Raw genomic sequence first — 11,073 nt, 5'->3', positions numbered from 1 at the left:
TCAATGCAACCAATAACTAGCATTAGGTATGGAGAACCGCACGAATCGATAGCCCTAAACAAAGAGTAACTTTGTGTTTGTCAAACAATATACAAGCTCATGACATCAGAACTTCCAATTGTGAACCGTAAAAGTGCATTCACAACACTGATATCTGAAAATTAGCAAACTTGTCTGACATCTTTCAGATTTCTAATTGAACACCTACGACAGAAACCAATTAATGATTTGTTCCCAACACATCATCGCATGGTCGCAATCACACGGCGCTTGCTTTGTGCACCGCGGCCGGGGGTGTAGATAAGGCCGCCGATTTCCATTTCACGCTCGGAGCCAGACAAACAAAAGCGGTGGGTCTGAAGCTCGCCCATGTGTACGTACGGAGGTACGTCCATCCGTTCGGTCCGGACTCAAACAAGGCGCACACACACACACACACACCACACACTCGAGCCGACAACACACGAAATCAATACTGCCGTCTGGTCGTTGTCCTTTGGACCCGTCATCGTCGTCCGTCCATTCAACCGACAAACCAACCAACACCCGAAAAGTACGCCGGAGGACGACCGTCTAACATCCGCCGCACAATACTTTCCCGCCTCTCGCCAGTGCACATCCGCCTAATAAGCAGGCACAAATTTCGAGCTTGAGTCAGAGAGCTGCCGAAAAAAGGCAACAAATTTGCTTGGCACAACTGCGCTGATGCTTGTTAGCCCCAGAAGTAACAACATTTCGCTTTTCTTTGATACCTCTCATGTCAAAGTGAAATGTTCGCGCGGTGGCGGCGGTGGTATGGGGCGTTGAGGTGTGGCAGCAATGCTGCAATGTTGTGTTTTTCGCAATTTGGGAGAAGGCCTTGAACGATTTTGGTAGGTGCCTACCCGTTTATGGTCGGCTCATCCAGCATGTTGTTGAAATCATACAATTGGTGGTATTTTGAGCGGTGGGTGAAGAATGCAAACTTACATATAATACAATGTTACAGGAGCGAAATGAAGAATTGTTGTAGCAATTGACAATTGAAGTATTTTGAAATGAAAACCTTGGACTGCTGTGAAACTGAAATTTTATTTCATGATCCGTATACTAAGAACAAAATAAGTTTCACCAAATGAAAAAGATTGCTAAAATTTGTTTCAAGATTAAGTCAATCGTTTACTAGACATTTGAAGAAATTCAACTCATTTAGGTACATTTCAGAGCTGAACTTACAACAAGGCTTGGAAGTCATTGATATTCGAGCCACAAATGTTACGATAGCGCTTACTTGTTATTTGGACTTGATATACGAATCTACGAGTTTCAGACTATCATTTATCGGAACTCATCTCGATAAAAGTTGAACGAAAGAAAATATACGCCGGACTTCGCAACTTAGCGGCTACTGAATGAACCCGAGATTCCCAAATCTGACGCATTTGCACGCTCTGCAGCGTGAAAATGACACTGGCTGAGACTGTGGGAACGAAAAGCAGCTTCCCCAACAGATAGAAAATACTGCAGATTCCTAGAAAAAAAAAACTTTCAGAGATCCTGAGGTTAGGACCGCTGACCCCAATTCCAACCCCACGGCTAGAAACTGACCGTAAGATATTGAGGGAGTCAATGTCAACCTGTTTTTTTCCTGTTCGAAGGCGTCGAACGCCCCCAAGATTGGCGAACAAAGTGCCCGTTACTTAGTCAGGATGGAAGGTGTGCTACCGAAAACCGTCTGTTTCGAGTATACAGAAGACAGGAGGTCAAGAAGATTGAATGGCATTTCGAGGCATTTTAGGAAAAGGCACGAGACTTAGTCACCATTCATCGAGGAAAGTTCGGTCAAGGCTAGGTTGACCAAATCTTGAAACATAGAAGCCCCCATAAGGATCTTGATCATCGGGTACCCTATCTCATCTGGGCTAGACCTATGCGCCGGTCATATAATCGGCGGCGGCGTGGTGGTCACTTTTGCCCCGGCGGCGGCGGCGTCACAGCGGCGCGCCGTTAGCTTTTATCGACGGCGGCGGCGTGAACCGGCGTGGATGAAAAAATCAATGGCTGAAAAAATCAATTTGAACGCGGATTTTTTGATTCCCATGGTACGAATCACTCGTATAAACATCGACTTCAGATACAATTGCAATATTATACGTTTATCGATCATCAAACAGCATTCAAAAGCCAATTGCTGACGACACTAATTAGTACCTGATAGACCTGACCTGAATGCTATTTAAATTAAAACTATTTTGTTATTCCCTGATTTTGATGAATTAAATTCAATAAATCCTGCTTCCCTTTTTGTGATCCCTGAGCAGTGAGCAGTGTTGAGAATTAGATTGCAGTGTCACAATTTTTATCAAAAGTTATTTCCACTTCAGGATTTTGATACACTTCAGTTGTTTTACTTCTCAATATATCTAGATATCAGAAAAATTTGAACTATTTGTTAAGTTTCATATACAATTCAGCAATGTTTGAGGTGCTGCAATGTTTGGGGGCAGCAGGGACTATGTCCAAGGGCTTAACGATCCCTCCCCAGGCCATCTGCGAGTTGTGGCGCCTGCCTAGGATGTGGTGGGGTTTGACAGTGGGCCCTGTTGAACCTCTATAAAAAGCTGCATGTATCCGCAAGTAGGCTGCGCCAAAGCGACCGTGTGCCGCTCAAAGCGCACAAGCCCAAGTCCTGGTGTTAGGTGGGACGCTAAACAGCCCTGACACGATGGCCCTCCGGCGAGACAGGAGGTTTGCGCAGGCCCAATAAGCCGCCTGGAAAACCAATAATTACGAACAATATAAGAGATAATGCGACTCGATATAATCGGCAAAGACCTAGGCGACGAATAAAGGATCACGATTGGAAGCTTGGAACATGGAACTGCAAGTCGCTAAGTTTTGCAGGTTGCGACAGGATGATCTACGATGAATTACATCCCCGCAACTTCGACGTCGTGGCGCTGCAGGAGATTTGCTGGACAGGACAGAAAGTGTGGAAAAGCGGGCATCGGGCGGCTATCTTCTACCAAAGCTGTGGCACCACCAACGAGCTGGGAATCGGCTTCATAGTGCTGGGTAAGATGCGCCTACGCGTGATTGGGTGGCAGCCAATCAACGCAAGGATGTGCAAGCTGAGGATTAAAGGCCGTTTCTTCAACTATAGCATCATCAACGTGCACTGCCCACACGAAGGGAGACCCGACGACGAGAAAGAAGCGTTCTACGCACAGCTGGAGCAGACATACGATGGATGCCCACTGCGGGACGTCAAAATCGTCATCGGTGACATGAACGCGCAGGTAGGAAGGGAGGAAATGTATAGACCGGTCATCGGACCGGATAGTCTGCACACCGTATCGAATGACAACGGCCAACGATGCATAAACTTCGCAGCCTCCCGCGGAATGGTAGTCCGAAGCACCTTCTTTCCGCGCAAAAATATCCACAAGGCCACATGGAGATCACCTAACCAAGAAACGGAAAACCAAATCGATCACGTTCTAATCGACGGTAAATTCTTCTCCGACATCACGAATGTCCGCACTTACCGCAGTGCGAATATTGAATCCGACCACTACCTCGTTGCAGTATGCCTGCGCTCAAAACTCTCGACGGTGTACAACACGCGTCGAAGTCGGACGCCGCGGCTTAACATTGGGCGGCTACAAGACGGTAGACTAGCCCAAGAATACGCGCAGCAGCTGGAAGTGGCACTTCCAACGGAAGAGCAGCTAGGCGCAGCGTCTCTTGAAGATGGCTGGAGAGATATTCGATCCGCCATTGGTAGCACCGCAACCGCTGCACTAGGCACGGTGCCCCGGATCAGAGAAACGACTGGTATGACGGCGAATGTGAGCAGTTAGTGGAAGAGAAGAATGCAGCATGGGCGAGATTGCTGCAACACCGCACGAGGGCGAACGAGGCACGATATAAACAGGCGCGGAACAGACAAAACTCGATTTTCCGGAGGAAAAAGCTCCAGCAGGAAGATCGAGACCGTGAAGAAACGGAGCAACTGTACCGCGCTAATAACACACGAAAGTTCTATGAGAAGTTAAACCGTTCACGTAAGGGCCACGTGCCACAGCCTGATATGTGTAAGGACATAAACGGGAACCTTCTTACGAACGAGCGTGAGGTGATCCAAAGGTGGCGGCAGCACTACGAAGAACACCTGAATGGCGATGTGGCAGACGAAGATGGCGGTATGGTGATGGACCTGGGAGAACGCGTGCAGGACATAATTCTACCGGCTCCGGATCTCCAGGAAATCCAGGAGGAGATTGGCCGGCTGAAGAACCACCAACTTGTTGATTGGTTGACCAACTACCAGGAGAGCTATTTAAACACGGTGGTGAGGTACTGGCTAGAGCGCTGCACTGGGTCATTACCAAGATTTGGGAGGAGGAAGTTTTGCAGCAGGAGTGGATGGAAGGTGTCGTGTGTCCCATCTACAAAAAGGGCGATAAGCTGGATTGTAGCAACTACCGCGCAATCACATTGCTGAACGCCGCCTACAAGGTACTCTCCCAAATTTTATGCCGTCGACTAGCACCAACTGCAAGGGAGTTCGTGGGGCAGTACCAGGCGGGTTTTATGGGCGAACGCTCCACCACGGACCAGGTGTTCGCCATTCGCCAAGTACTGCAGAAATGCCGCGAATACAACGTGCCCACACATCATCTATTCATCGACTTCAAAGCCGCATATGATACAATCGATCGGGACCAGCTATGGCAGCTAATGCACGAACACGGTTTTCCGGATAAACTGACACGATTGATCAAAGCGACGATGGATCGGGTGATGTGCGTAGTTCGAGTTTCAGGGGCATTCTCGAGTTTCTTCGGAGCCCGCTGAGGGTTACGGCAAGGTGATGGTCTTTCGTGTTTGCTATTCAACGTCGCTTTGGAAGGGGTAATACGAAGAGCAGGGATTAACACGAGTGGTACAATTTTCAATAAGTCCGTCCAGCTATTTGGTTTCGCCGACGACATAGATATTATGGCACGTAACTTTGAGAAGATGGAGGAAGCCTACATCAGACTGAAGAGGGAAGCTAAGCGGATCGGACTAGTCATCAACACGTCGAAGACGAAGTACATGATAGGCAGAGGTTCAAGAGAAGACAATGTGAGCCACCCACCGCGAGTTTGCATCGGTGGTGACGAAATCGAGGTGGTAGAAGAATTTGTGTACTTGGGCTCACTGGTGACTGCCGAAAATGACACCAGCAGAGAAATTCGGAGACGCATAGTGGCTGGAAATCGTACGTACTTTGGACTCCGCAAGACGCTCCGATCGAATAGAGTTCGCCGCCGTACCAAACTGACTATCTACAAAACGCTAATTAGACCGGTAGTCCTCTACGGACACGAGACCTGGACGATGCTCGTGGAGGACCAACGCGCACTTGGAGTTTTCGAAAGGAAAGTGCTGCGTACCATCTATGGTGGGGTGCAGATGGCGGACGGTACGTGGAGGAGGCGAATGAACCACGAATTGCATCAGCTGTTGGGAGAACCATCCATCGTTCACACCGCGAAAATCGGACGACTGCGATGGGCCGGGCACGTAGCCAGAATGTCGGACAGTAACCCGGTGAAAATGGTTCTCGACAACGATCCGACGGGCACAAGAAGGCGAGGTGCGCAGCGGGCAAGGTGGATCGATCAGGTGGAAGATGACTTGCGGACCCTCCGTAGACTGCGTGGTTGGCGACGTGTAGCCATGGACCGAGCCGAATGGAGAAGACTCTTATATACCGCACAGGCCACTTCGGCCTTAGTCTGATTAAATAAATAATAAATATAAGTATTAGTCTTTCACTTGAGTCACAACTTTTAGCATGTAAGATGTTGTAAGATCTTTAAATTATCCTGGAGTTTGAATCAAGTGGTCTACCAAATCAACCGAGGCTTCCATGATTTCTTCACTTGCGATATCAACTCAATTATATTCCCCGAGTGTTTGTCTTTCACTCGTCTCAAATCAAGGCATATGAGGTGTTGTAAGATCTCAAATTTGTCCTGGAATTTGCATAGTTTGCGAATTGCGTCTCAAATTCTGACATGTAACATGTTGTAAGATCTCCCAATTGTTCTAGAGATTGAATGAAATGGTCTACCGAATCAATCAAGGCTTCCAATATGTACCCAGCCACGAAGTCTAGACTTCAGAGATTTCTTCGATGACCTGGAATGGAATAATTGTTGAATGCGTATCTAATATGGATCTATGGATCAAAATGGGATGAACCATTTAAAAATAATAATCCTGAAGACCTAAAGACCTGTACTCCATGACTTTCTTAAATTACCTGGAATGGAACAATAGTTGAAATGGTATCTAATTTAATCCTATGGATCAAAACTGGTATGAGCAATTTTTTTAAGAGATGGCAGCCTTTTATTTCAGGGATGGATGATATTCATGGACGATCTGCAATGGAACAATAGTTGAAGCCGTATTCACTTTGGTTCTTTGGATCAAAAAGGGCATCGACCATATAAATTCACCGAATTTAGTCACAATCAAATTGCTACAACCATCCCTACAAACATTTTAGTTTTAGGCTAATTTTACCGAAGTCTTTTTCTTCTTCTTCTTATTGGCATTACATCCCCACACTGGGACAGAGCCGCCTCGCAGCTTAGTGTTCATTAAGCACTTCCACAATTATTAACTGTGAGGTTTGTAAGCCAAGTTACCATTTCAGCATTCGTATATCATGAGGCTAACACGATGATACTTGCATGCCCAGGGAAGTCGAGACAATTTCCAATCCGAAAATTGCCTAGACCGGCACCGGGAATCGAACCCAGCCACCCTCAGCATGGTCTTGCTTTGTAGCCGCGCGTCTTACCGCACGGCTAAGGAGGGCCCACAAGAACAAATATATTTGATCGAACAATATTAGAAATGTTAAAAAGGTATATAAAATGATAATGAAATAATAAAACAATAATTACAAAATCGAACAATGCAGAAACAACCAAAATACGAGAAAGGCAGTATCACTACAAGGTGAAATAAATTGGGTTTCACTATTCATCATACTATACCATTTCACCACGCTTCAATTTTCACTGAACGAAAAACAAAACTCGTAGGGTTAACTCCGAGCTCTCATTGAACAGGGTTAGCACATTCAAATGGTCTGTCATGTCCAGGGGACTGAAGAGAAGGCTAATACGCCTACCCACCATTAATTCAGTATGGCGTACAATGTTTTTGTTTTAATTTCGTTTGATTCATGATAACATAACTTCGGAGGTATGGACGAGCTATTTTTCGACATAAAGAAGCCGTACAAACACAAAAGGCTCGATGTACCCCAACCAATTGCAAGTTTTCGCCATGAGAAGTTAAATGCCGATAATTAGCACTAACTGCGTAGGAACCAATCAACAGAAGTACCAAGGGCCCGTTCACAAATTACATAACGCTTTAGGAGGTGGGAGGGTACCTGCCAGAAAAGCGATGTTGGGTAGAGTGCCATCGTACCGCGGATGACAGGCGTTTCACCCTCCTGGTCATGTCCCGCCGTAGTGCGTCCTCTGTGTTATGCCGCTTGTTGAATAATGTAGCCCGTTTCTGCCCGCATCATCTTATTGTCTATCCGGAAAAAAGTTAGACCGATTTTTATACCGAAGTTGGATTTTTCTCCAGATACAGGCAACTTTCCTAACTTCGGAAGTAGTGCGCTGAATTCGCCTAAAGATGCGCTAAACAACGCATCAATTAGTTTGACAGATAAAACTTCGGAAGAAAGTTCGGTTCGGAAGTCCCGACTTCCGAATTCTAAGTTGGTGCTACGCCGACAATAATACATCTCTTAATTAAGACACATTTCCATGTCAGGGAATAAACTATCACGAAAAGTAGTCTTGTAAAATTCAATGTAAGTTATAAGATTTATTTAAAAAAATTGCCAGAAATAAAATTTCTTTTTTAAAAACCAGATTGCGCTGTCTCTTGTACGGTCGTATCCTGCATTGGTGGCTGACTCCTCGGATTCTCCGCAGGTCTGAATATTAAATAAATATCAGGGTAGCATTAGTCATGCTCTGCTTTTACAGGCACTTTGGTTTCATTCCCATGCCCCATGTTCAAAGACAACGGAAATGGTTTCATATAAAATTAAGCGTAGATCAGTAGGATATCCTCAGTTATGGGGCTGAGAGATATCCGATACGATTTGTGACTAATTAAATCTGCTAAACTGAAAAACTAATTAATTTTTCGTTGGAGTACAATGAGTTTAAAAATCGATCTGGTTTTTAGGCATGCCGTTTCCCTCGGACATAACCTAAAAATCAGTCTTCCATTTTAAATTATATTATTATTAAATTATACAACAACTTACCGTTGAAAATGACATGTTGGAATCATTCTCTTTTTCGCTTCTATTTTATTATTTAATATTCACTACTTTTAATATTCAGTGCGAAAACTGAATATAATATATTATAACAAGCTGCAAGCAGCAACCAGCATGCTGCAGCAAACAACACAAACAAACAGCAAACGTCCAAGCAGGCATGCCAGATACATTTTTTATAAGTCTGTATCAATCTCAGCAAAATGTCTGTATTTGTCTGTATAGAGACAATTATTGAAAAACAGTGCACTTTTGAAAACGTAGATTACAATAATCAAAAAGTCATTGTAATACTTAGTCGAGTCAAGTACGAGATACTGAAGACAAGTAAGCTTTGCGCTTTCGAACAAAATACCTTTGGCTTCCTAACGGAATCTTTTAAGACTTCGGAATCCCAAAAGGATATCCACTCGGTATTCCAATAGTTTTCCTCTTGAAAGTCTAGAAGCAATCCGTTCGAAAGTAAAGTCCAAAATAATTTCGTTCAGCAGCCCAATAAGGTTCCGTTAGGAAACCCAAAAGAACTCTATTTTGGAAGCCCATAAGAATTTCGTTCAGAAATATAGAAGAATTTCTTCCAGAATCCTAAATCATTTCGTTCGGAAACCCAGAGAAAGGACTCATTTGGATTTACCAACCGAGATTTTTTTTTGATTTTCTGAACGAAGCTTTTTTTCGTAGCTTTATTAAAATGATTTTTAAGTTCAGTACAAAGTTCATCACTTAAAGAAGAACTGAACGGAGCTCTTCTTGGCTTTCGGAAAGAACTCTTCTGGGTTTTTTAAGCGATTCCTTTTGCAGTTCCGAGCTAAATCCTTTCAAGGCTTCGATAGGAAATCGCTCAAGTATTCTAATGGGAATCCCTTGTTCAAAAGCAGAAAAAGATTCCGTTCAGAAGCCCAGAACGCTCCAATCGAAAGTCTAGAAGTATTTCTTTGGAAAGTCCAGAAGGATTCCGTTCGGAAGACCAAAAGTATTCCATTCGTGATTCAAGAAAGATTATGTTCAGAATCCCATCAGAATTACGTTGGAACAGCAGTTCTCAACCTGGGGTACATGTACCCCCGGGGGTACCTTCGCTGATCCCAGGGGGTACCTCGGACGAAAATGCGTAATGGCGGTCATATTACAATTCCAATAAAAAACTATTGGATAAGTTTTAATAATTGTATAAAGGAGAATGGGCGGTTTTGGGCCATCGATGTACATAGATGACCCATATCTTAGTTGAAAGATCTCGAAAAAACAAGGAAAAGTGTCTTTGAGGACAAAGTTGTACATGCTGGGAGAAAAAAGTTATGAAGCAAGTAAAATGTGGTTATTTAAAGCTTTTGTATGGTTTTTCCAGTTCCCTCACATAAACCTAGATGGCTCTAAACGGTCTAGTCCTGGTGACCTGCCTCTAGTAGAATTATGAGGGAATTCCATGGAAAAGGTTAGACTACTGAATGGAGAAATGTACGTGTTGCAAATGGCATCGCCAGTTTCTGGAGAGGAGGGAGGCGAGGGTTGTAAATGTAATTAAAGCTGTCCAGCAAATAGTTTCAACTTGCTTTGATGTCACACTCGTTATTACTCTGGGCATCATCTGTCTACATGATTTCAATACTTGCTCAACCAATTCTATTTGGAACGAACTGGTTTTTTAAAGCGGCACACTAGAAATGTGTCCAGCCCATCGTATATTTCCAACTTTTGTCATATATTGAGTATCTAATTGAGTATTTAAACAAATCTTTATTTTAATGATTTGTTGTCTAATAGAATAAGTTCATCACTTACATAATCGAGTGGCTATAACAAGGCCTTTAAAAAGGATATGTTTGCGAAAACAGTTTGATTTCCTGGAGATCCGGAGCCGGTAAAATTATGTCCTGCGCGCGTTCTCCCAGGTCCATCACCATACCGCCATCTTCGTCTGCCACATCGCCATTCAGGTGTTCTTCGTAGTGCTGCCGCCACCTTTGGATCACTTCACGCTCGTTTGTAAGAAGTTTCCCGTTTATGTCCTTACACATACCAGGCTGTGGTACGTGGCCCTTACGTGAACGGTTCAACTTCTCATAGAACTTTCGTGTGTTATTAGTGCGGTACAGTTGCTCCGTCTCTTCACGGTCTCGATCTTCCTGCTGGCGCTTTTTTCTCCTGAAAATCGAGTTTTGTCTGTTCCGCGCCCTTTTATATCGTGTCTCGTTCGCCCTCGTGCGGTGTTGCAGCAATCTCGCCCATGCTGCATTCTTCTCCTCAACTAACTGCTCACATTTGCCGTCATACCAGTCGTTTCTCTGATCCGGAGCCACCGTGCCTAGTGCAGCGGTAGCTGTGCTTCCAATGGCGGATCGAATATCTCTCCAGCCATCTACAAGAGATGCTGCGCCTAGCTGCTCTTCCGTTGGGAGTGCCACTTCCAGCTGCTGCGCGTAGTCTTGGGCTAGACTACCGTCTTGTAGCCGCCCAATATTTAGCCGCGGCGGACGACTCCGACGCGTGTTGATCACCGTCGAGAGTTTTGAGCGCAGACATACTGCAACGAGGTAGTGGTCGGATTCAATATTCGCACTGCGGTAAGTGCGTACGTTCGTGATGTCGGAGAAGGATTTACCGTCGATTAGAAAGTGGTCGATTTGATTTTCCGTTACTTGATTAGGTGATTTCCATGTGGCCTTGTGGATATTCTTGCGGGGGAAGAAAGTGCTTCGGACTACCATTCC

This window comes from Armigeres subalbatus, chromosome 1 (genome assembly GCF_024139115.2).
Source record: "Armigeres subalbatus isolate Guangzhou_Male chromosome 1, GZ_Asu_2, whole genome shotgun sequence".
Taxonomy (NCBI): Eukaryota; Metazoa; Arthropoda; class Insecta; order Diptera; family Culicidae; genus Armigeres; species Armigeres subalbatus.
This window is presented reverse-complemented; position numbering follows the sequence as displayed.